Source organism: Leopardus geoffroyi, chromosome D2 (genome assembly GCF_018350155.1).
Source record: "Leopardus geoffroyi isolate Oge1 chromosome D2, O.geoffroyi_Oge1_pat1.0, whole genome shotgun sequence".
NCBI lineage: Eukaryota > Metazoa > Chordata > Mammalia > Carnivora > Felidae > Leopardus > Leopardus geoffroyi.
Window position 1 is genome coordinate 69,906,710 of NC_059334.1, and position 10,145 is coordinate 69,916,854.

The 10,145-nt window shown below is 43.0% G+C and overlaps 1 long non-coding RNA gene across 1 annotated transcript in view; it reads right to left on the reverse strand.

The window, feature by feature from the left end:
* Window positions 1-197: 197 nt before the first annotated feature.
* LOC123577077 overlaps window positions 198-10,145 on the reverse strand; it is a 28,192-nt gene continuing 18,244 nt past the window's right edge. The window contains exons 3-5 of the long non-coding RNA XR_006701701.1: window positions 7,995-8,080; window positions 2,317-2,390; window positions 198-652 (exon numbers count right to left, since the gene is read on the reverse strand). This is a non-coding gene — a long non-coding RNA (uncharacterized LOC123577077). The remainder of the gene's footprint in view (window positions 653-2,316; window positions 2,391-7,994; window positions 8,081-10,145) is intronic.

The window sequence follows — 10,145 nt, forward strand, 5'->3', positions numbered from 1 at the left end:
AGTATTGACAATGCACTCATGGGGCACCTGGGTGGCGCGTTAAGCGTCCCACTTCAACTCAGGTCATGATCTCCTGGTCAGTGAGTTCGAGCCCCGCATTGGTCTCTGTGCTGACAGCCCAGAGCCTGAAACCTGCTTCATATCCTGTGTCTTCCTCTCTCTCTGTCCTTCGCCTGCTCGCGCTCTCTCTCTGTTGCTCAAAAATGGATAAACATTTAAAAAATATAAAAAAGAAAAAGAAAAAGAAAAAAGAAAATGCACTCACAACCTCCACCTACCTGTCTGCAGACTTTGCTTAGTAGTGAGAAATTATACCATTGCAATTATATACTTTGATATACAACTTCTAGTTTCTAAAACATTTTTTGATGCCTCTCCTCTGATCTTTATCATAACCTCGTAAGGAGCTTGATGCAAATGAATGGCCAGAGAAGTGGAGCCATTTGACCAAAAGCAGGACCAGAATGGGGGGTGCGGTGGGGGTGGGATCGAAGTGCCCTCCAAACCCAAGCCCTCTGTTCTCCAAGGGAAGACTGTGTTGGGCTGTGCCTATCTCGGAGTGTGCATAGAGCCACAAATGGATTTCCTATCGGATTGAGCCATCTTTCACGTCCCTCTGGGAAGGATTGATTTCCATAGCTTTTTAATCCATCTGTAAGAGAGCAGAGTTAGTTTCCAACCAGAAACTAAAGCAGTGTAAATGGTCCGAAGTAACCAGTAAGGGTCACAGGGCACAAAGGGCAGGGCACAAAGCCACAGAACTATCCGGCAATTGCAATACTTGAAAAAAAAAATTGCAGGCCGGACTATGCAGCTGTCCAAGTTGCTCAGATTCAACATATTGGGCTACTCTGTGTTGTTTTGTTTTGCTTTGCTTTAAAAAAGTAAAGGAAAAAAAAAATCACTGCACTAGATTCTCTCATAAAGGATCTTACAGCTGCGTGTACATTCTGGATGGTTCCAGAATATTGATACAGGTTCCCTCCGCTATCTGAATGTAGAGTGTTCCTACGAAACCTTTAATAATCTGAAAGAGTAAAAGCAAAGACGCAATGACTATTAATTTACATGGGAAATTTTTTGAGCATCGCCAGGCCCAACAAATAACCTCTCTTAGGCTTTTTTTTTTTTAACGTTTTATTTATTTTTGAGACAGAGAGAGACAGAGCATGAACGGAGGAGGGGCAGAGAGAGAGAGAGACACAGAATCTGAAACAGGCTCCAGGCTCTGAGCCATCAGCCCAGAGCCCGACGCGGGGCTCGAACTCACGGACCGCGAGATCGTGACCTGGCTGAAGTCGGACGCTTAACCGACTGCACCACCCAGGCGCCCCTCTCTTAGGCTTTTTTGATACCTTAGGATACATCTTGCTAACGGATGCACAAAATAAATGGGGATAAAACACAGGTGCTCACAGACACAGTTCACAGCTCTGGAAGCTTCACGTGGAGATGCTGAGAGTCATTCTGGGGAAGGAGGTTGGCGGACCGCTCTTGCTGCCTGAGGTACATGCTGCCTCTCTGTAACAGCTCGCTGGGAAACAAACGCTGACCGCTATTTTTGCTTTTTTCCTTTTTTTGTACAAGCAAAAATCCTCCTTGGATTTCTTTCAGTTAGTGAAGACAGGTACTAATGTAGATCTCTCGTAAAAGTGAAGTGGCAGAATGCAAAACTTTTGAAAAGGGGAGGATACCCGTATCGTTGTTCAGGCCAACCTGTTGGCTCACTGGGTCACTGTCAGATAACACTGTTTGATTGTGAATTGGTAACTATAACAAATATTCAGTGACCACAAAATCACTAAATCAATGGACTCTGTAAAGACAGACGATGAAGAGAAAAGCAAATGGGAACAAAACCAGAAAGACACCTCACCTGTGTCCCAATCCTGCAGGTGGAAGATGGTAGGGAGTTGACCTAAATTTCTCCTACAAGCTCTAACCCTGCATGTTTTTGTGCTGTGACCTGATTTCTCAGCACAGGGGCAGATACGGGTAGATAAATGGTTCCGTAGGATATGATTTAAAAGAAGAGTTAGTGTCAGAAAGGCAGCGCTGGGGGCCAGAAGCACCTTGACCCTTGAAGCTCCCAGACCCTTGAAGGCCACTTGCTGGCAATTGAAGAGGTGGGAAACCCCAGCTCCTGAAACAGGTGAGTTCTTGAGTCTATCCGGGAGCCCTAAGGGCTCAGATGAAAGATGTCTTTTACATGAAGGGAACTGAACCCCATAGAAGGACCCAGAAAAAACTGCCCTCCGGGGACTTTGAGAAATGGTGTTCAGGTGATAGAAATAGCTACTAGTTATGAGCACTTACTGGGTGCCAAGTACTTTATCTGTCTTATCTCAGTCTCCACAGCAACCCTTGGAGGCAGGTATTGGCATTACCACCTTTTTCCAAATGAGAAAGGGGGAGAAAGAGAGGTTAAGTAATTTACTCATCATACACATAGCTCCTCAATGTAAGTGGACATCACACTTTAAGGGCCACCCACTTACAACCATCCTCTGAAAGAAAGAGAATCCAAATTTTTCTTACACCTGATTGCTGTACTTCGACCAGCATGAGCTTGACTTGGATCTCAGCTGATTGGACCAGGGGTCGGTCCTTCTATAGACTGGTCAGTAATCACTGAGATAGCTGGCCTGGCAAAAGAGCTCTTCAATAAGGTACCAGCTGACCAATAAGATCCTCTCTTGGGGCTGAGCACTAATCTACAGAGGAGTTCAACATGCAGTGGACTGTCTGCCCCGGGCCTGGGAAGTGGGTGCAGCAGCATTGTGCCAAGATTCATTCTTCCGGCCAGATAACCACCAAAAGCCCTGCCAGCTCTGAGAGCCACCGACATATCCAGTTCCGGACCCTAATTTCTTCTGTCCCTCCAGCCCCCACCAAGGAGGGAGACCACCACCCTGTGCTCTGAGACCTGAGGCTTGTCTGCATTGGGTCACAAGGCCTGGCTACTCTGAAATGTGTAAAGTCTTTATACTGAACCCTGTTCCCATTATCACTGCAGGGTCTGCTCTTCAGATTTCAGCAGTGGAGGACACAAAAGAGAGAATGAGCCCCTGTTTGTTTGTTTGTTTGTTTGATGTTTTTTTCCCCACACAGTCAGCTGCCATCAAAGTAACCATCACACTGTCTGCAATTCTGCTGGGCCGGGGCCCAGGAGATGGCCGATAGCAGGCACTTCTAATGGAGCTGGGGTTGACAGGCACAGCTTGCCATGTTGCCAAAGGAAGCAGAAGGGGAAGCACCAGGCGATGAAGAAGGGGCAGAGAATCTCAACAGTGCGAAAAGCATCACTTGGACAGTAGTGCAGTTGTAGCAGTAAAGAGGGTTTGGGAACCTCCGTTTTCCTATAATCCATATCAACCATTTCAATCCTCACTATGAGCAATTAGGGTTTTTCAGTCTTATGTAAGTTACCCTTAATCACTGAGACATCCCATCTTTTCAACTGGAATGTTACTTTAAATCCCTTCCTTATAGAAAATCTGCTACTGCCATTGTGCCAAAATAAACAAGTTTTTCCAGATGAATCACTGGATTAATTAAACAGAGCCCCTGCACAGTCTCAGGAGCATTCCGTGACCCTTTCCGTGCCCACAGTCAGTGTAGAGGCTGATATTCACTGAGCATGTGCATGGGTGTGGATTTAAGAGCTGTGTGCCATCTCCAATGGCAGTTTCTTCTCTCTCTGTGCCAAAAACAGGGGTCTATGTGGTTAAACCTAAAGATTTTCAGGAAGTAAGATACCGAACCCTTCCTAGAATGAGATCAGGAAAGAAGTCGTTCTTTACCAACCCAGAACTAATGCTTCTGAAACAGGCTTACCCACAGAATGTTAGGACATTCTGTGACCCAGGGTATGCTCTCAGATTTTTTCCAGATAATTCTCTAATCTGGGGCCTTGAGCCCTGGTCAGGGCCTTTGCTTTTCATTCACTAGGGAATTAACATATGTTTACTGAGCATTTATTAAAGATTTTCAGGCTGTGAATCGATAAAGTTGGAGCTGTCCTTTAAGAAGATTGATCTATCAATAATTTGCCTGGTCGACTGACATTAAGGAACACAGCCTAAGGCTATCATAGCAGTTAAATTAGGATATTTGAGGCCTGAATAGAAACAGTGACAGGGGAAATAGAAGATGATGGAATAGTGCAAGAAATCAGGTTAATAAGCAAACACAGCGTGGTAGCTTTAGAGCCAGATAATCATGGATTACATTCAAGCACCAGTCCTTACTCCAGCAAGTGACTTGATCTTCCCATTTCAGTTTTCTTATCTGTAAAATGGGAATAATAAAACGAATTCTTGGGGCGCCCGGGTGGCTCAGTCAGTTGAGTGTCCGACTTCAGCTCAGATCATGATCTCACAGTTCATGAGTTTGAGCCCCGCATCAGGTTCTGTGTTGACAGCTCAGAGCCTGGAGCCTGCTTCCGATTCTGTGTCTCCCTCTCTCTCTGCTCCTCCCCTGTTCACACGCTGTCTCTCTCTCTCAAAAATAAATAAAGATTTTTAAAAATTTTTAAAAATAAATAAAACTAATTCCTGATAGACAATAGATAGATAGCCACATAATCTTCCCAAAGTTAGCTATCTATATTTGACTACTATCTACTCACCAAAACTCATTTTTAATCTCTGGGCATGCCACGGAAGCTAAATGTTGCCACATGATTGAGTTTTAGCCAATGGATCATGAGTAGAAATGATGTGTGCCTCTTCCAGTCTTGGCTTTTTCCCATTCCCCATTGGAGGCCTTCCATACTCTTCTCTATTTGCTTGCTCAATACAGAGATCTCTGAGGATTTGGAGGAGAGCAGAGCAAGTAGTGAGAATCGAGAAGCTCATTTCCATGGGTAACCACAGGAAGACCATCTTTCAACTGAGCAAACCCATTTGAAACTTCACACGAGTGAGAAATGATCTTCTATTTCTATTTTATTCTTGTACAGGACTTGACAATATCATCCTTCAATAAACAATCATTATGACATCTCGGTATTATAGGCAATACAGAGACCTACAAGTTCTCAATTTACGAAGACAAAACATACACATAGCAGCACATACTAGATGCCATATACATGAGGCAGACAACAGAAGTTCAAAAAGTTCAAAGTCCTCAGAGGTAGGGGGATCTGAGATATCTTCACATAACAGGTTGCTTTGGGCTTGTCTTTGAAGAATGAATACTGGATTGTCTGTATCATGGAGATTCCACTCATTCACTTACATTTAAAAACATCAACAAGAAATCCCCCATCATCCAGTATCCATTCCCATGGCCCTTCAGGTTGTACCAATATTTCTTTACTGCTCATGTCTTCTGTCAATGATGTCCAATGTGGTCTGGTCCTAGTTTCCACCTTGACCTTCACCCATCTGCAACCTTCTGAAATCACCTAACACCTACTTTTCATCCCCCAGAAGCCCCAGCTCAAGAAAGGAAGGACCTCCAGCTTCAGAATTGCCGGTACCCTTTCCCATGGATCCATCACAGCCCTGGGCTTATGGCTCTAAAAGAATGGTTGGTAAATGAGAGATAATTATGCATACATACTGCTCCAGCATTTTGCTTTGCTCCTTGCAGCTACTGATCAATTAATCCATTTTAATGACGATTTCCCTCTGGCCATACAGGCAAAAAAATCTTCATTATAGAAACAAACAGACAAACAAGCAAACAAAACAAACCCTGATGGATCCAATGAAAGGACTTTGTATTTTAACCATTACCTTGTGAAGAAAGTATGCAACAAAAAATTACTCCTCTAAATTCCTTCAATCAAACAACGAATTATAGATGCTATGATGACAGTTCTGCCATGCTTTACAATTTGCTTTAATCAAAACTATCGCCCTTTAGCCTTTAAAATCAGTTCCACCTTCCCAAATTTTCAACTTTTCCAAAATGTTTAACACAGGCATTGTAATTCTCCAGGTTCAGAAAAGCACAATGTTTGCGTTAAGATGTAAAGCAGACTTAAAAGTGTCACAGGTCACTCTGCCAGTTTATTAAACAAACGAGACCCCCATGTGCAGGGTCAGAAAAGCAGAAGAATAGAACTACTCAGAATTTGGCACAGGAGATGATTCAGCACTCTGTGGAACATACATTTTGCAGGGAGAATGCTAACAGAGCTGCAAGATTTGGAAAACACTCCTTCCCCAACCCCAGGATGTAATTTGGTTCTCAGAGCAAAGGGGAACCCCTGGCAGGTATGTGCCCTGCAGTTACACAGAAACCCTTTTGGTGCAATATGGAAATGGCCTTCTCCTCAGAAACACACTTACACAAGGGTGCCTGCCTGAAGGGGCTGCAGTAATGAGAACTAGTGAGAGAATTCGTCATGGCACATCAGAGATGAACATCTGTAGGACTTCAGAAGGACTCTAACTAGGGCTCTTTTGGCTAACTGGCCAAAATGTCACCAACTGACTTCACAAGGAAATACAGAATAATACTCTCCTGTGTTTGAGGGCATTTGGAAACTTCTTTGACTTCTTCCAAAGAACAACTTCGGCAAATATTTTCTAAATCAGAGCCTCCTTAAATGCCATACCCTTTGCCTAGAATACTCTTCCTCTACATACATACTCCCACATACATGTGTGTATACACATGAACAAATCCCCAGCTCATTCTCATCCTTCAGTCTCCATCTTAAATCTCTTCAAAGAGATTTCCTTGACCAGGTTGTCTAAATTAGATGCTTCTTCTCTTTCCTGTTATTCTTTATCTTTATAACCCATATGTGTCCTTCCTCAATATCCTTATATTTACCCCAAGTAGAGGATCCACAGATCTTCCTCAACTTAGGATGGGGCTGCCCAGCTTTACAAGGAGTGTTGTACCATGTATTGCTAGCCCAGGAAAAGATCCAAATTCAAATTTGAAGTATGGTGTCTCCTGAACACATCACTTTCACACCATTGTAAAGTCAAAAAATCTTAAGTCGAATCATCATTAAGTCGAGGACCATCTGTCTACATATTCATATACGTTATTTGATTACTACCTGGTACATAAGAGACACTCATTATGTGTCTGGGGAATGAATGAATGAATGAATGAGAGAATAAAAGGATGATACCTTAGGAAGTTTTAACAAATTATTCACCTTGAATGTTTTAGACCAACAATAAGATCCCTAATCTTGAACTGAAAAGGAGCTATTTTTCATTCTCTAGTCTTACAATTAGAGGTGAGGAGGGTGGTGGGGCGACAGGCAAGGGAGGGGCTGATGGGTTCTACTCTCCTGAGAAAATGGTAAGGTTTTATCCCCCGCTTAGAGATTAGCCAGTTAAGACTGGAGGTTCTCCTGGAAAGACCAGTTTATCTGCCTGGGTCAGTCTGGTTCCCAGAAAATGGTGGCTGCTAGATCTGGGGAGGGATGGGGGAGGTGGAGCTTCTTGCTCTGAATTTCTGATGCCCTATCAGCACAGGCTCTTTTCTCACTTCTCAGTTCTCCTTTATGAAGTGTATTTTCTCTGAGGGGAACACCACTTTCTCTGGAGAACTATTAATTCCCAAGGAGTAAGCCATTGAAGCCTGTATGGGAACGCCCACTCATTTGCAAATTGGCAAAAGAGTCTCCCACAAAGTAGAAGAAGGCTTGATTCAGGGTTTAAAGGAAACAATGGAGTCCATTTAACAAAGCCAACACTTAATGAACTCAAAACAGTGTGCTTTAAAAAATAAGTTAATAAAGAAGACTTTTAAACTTTAATGCATGTTTATTAGCTTTATTTCTAAAGTACCATCTGTTACTATAGTAAGTGCTTCCTGGTTTGTTTTTCATCATGATTCATCACCTATATGATTTCTGAGCTATAAATGAAAATGTTGATTGGAACTTTGCAAATGGCAACCCTTTGGTGTCTGGGTCAGCTTTCACAGATCATGCAAGACCTTCAAATAGAACAGACAACTCCTACTGCCTGGCAATTCGCAAAAGAAAAGCACAGGAAAGATGAGCTCACCTTTCAGATGAGTCTGCCATAAAATCCCCTTTACTGGATTCTTTCAGGATCCTGGGATTGTTCAAATCTTCCCATCAGTTTCATTTCTGTGTTTTATGGAGAAATAGCAATTTAAGTCTCTGTGGGAGACATTGCCCCGGGGTCCATCCCCCAGTGGCCTCCCTCTGACTCCATCATCTCTGGAAGGGAGAGGGGTGTTGGAAAGCAGAGAAGGGATGGGGTGGAGGAGTGAGACAGTGGGTAATTACCAGGAAAAAATAGGAGCCTCCTACCTTTTATCAGAGCAAGCATCAAATACTGTTCAGCCCAAGTACATTTTGTCCTGTTCTGTTTCTTATGCAAATTCAACATCTAGTGAGCTGCCTGCCACAAAAGTTGACTCCGCTTCCCCAACTTCATTCAATTTGCCCTTGAAAGGAGTATCATATACCTGATTGTTAGCTGGGCCCCCACCTCTAAGAAATTGTAGGCAAGATCTTATCATTATCAGGCTTTTCTAGAAATCAAAAGCACCTGCTCTTTGATAAGGTGGGCTTCTAAAGAGAGAAATATTCCCATTAGAAAATGCCCAGAGTTCATACGGGAACACTAGTGATAGGTCTTCCTAGCCTGAGGATACCAATTTCAGATGAACAAACTCAATGTCAGTAAACCTTTACTGACCATTTACTGTGTGCCAAGACTTGTGCTAAGCAATTTACATGTATCATTTCATTAGGTCCTTGCAAAGGCCATAGGAGACAGGAAGCCTGATTTTACAGATTTGGAAACTGAAGGCTTAGAAAGGTCAAGTTACTTGTGTAAAATCATACAACTGGAAATGTGACGAATCATAATCTCTCAATCACAACCTGTGCTTAGTTACATATGACACCATTCAGCATTGATGACCATAATGTATATACTACCCAGTGATGACCCACTCCTAATGGGCTTCCCTCTTTGGATTTCCCAAGCAGAACAAAGCATAAAACAAGTTCTCCCTGATGCCCTGCCCCTTATAGAGGAAAATAAACCAGGTCTCTGTAAAATGATTTATATCTCATTTAATACTCTAAAACTATGTCATAGATATTATTCATATCCTTTTAGGACAGGAGGAGATTAAGGTTCGTGGAAGCTAAGTAACTTCCCCAAGAACCCACAGCTAGTAAATGGTATTGATGGACTTCTGATCTCAGGCCAACAGCAGAGTCTATCTGCCCAACCTATCCTATTCTGCCTCACAGCATCTTATAGGCATTTATCAGACATTCCCACTGGGAGACAAGGAAGGTTTTGATTTCCGCTGCAACACTTTCCTTGAGTGAATGCTGCCCTTCCAGGTCAGAGACAAGATGATCCTGTTGACCTACCTGGGCCAAAGTTGGCTGAAAGGAAGGATGTATTTGAAGATGTGTGAGAAGAACCTTTTTGAAATAGAAAGAAATATCCCAGCATACCTGGAAGAGCAATACTGAGTTATCAGTGATGAGCAATCATTATGTTGAATGAGAGGGGCCATGCTCCATGGGCTAGGCTGCTTTGGGCCTCTGTGACTTGGCTTACTTGGTAATTCCTCTGCCAAGCATCTTGATTTTCCCCTTTTCTCTCCTCTCCATCCTACGTCCCATATCCCATCACTCTGCGCATCCCTCACCTGCCACCCAGTTGACTTGCCTGTGTCTTCCCAGGGCATGGTATACTGTTGGGGCTCAAATATTTAAGGAAAAGGACGGAGGAAGAAGCACAGAGTTAGTGCTAAACCCTACAAAAGAGAAACTCAGAGAATTCACACATATTTGTCAAAGTCACGTGCCCTTTTTTGTGCTCAGGAAGTAACGCCTGTAATGAACTGTGGAGATCGCTATAAACATGCTGGTCTCTCCGGGCCACATGAAACTTGATCCAAATGTATAGATTAAAAAATTATGTTCCATCCCCCCTTCCCTCTTCAGCCCACTCAGTCTTTATCCATAAAATACATGCATGTCTGCTATAAAATGTAGATATGTCTCCTATTAAATGAATCTAGGATACAACACATTGTGGTACTTTTCTTTGAGGAGAAAACAAAACTCCGGGACATAGACATTCGCACGAAATTGTTCGTTGTCTTTTCATGTAATCTACCATTTATCCACCACTTTACAGCTTAAAAAAAACCTTCAT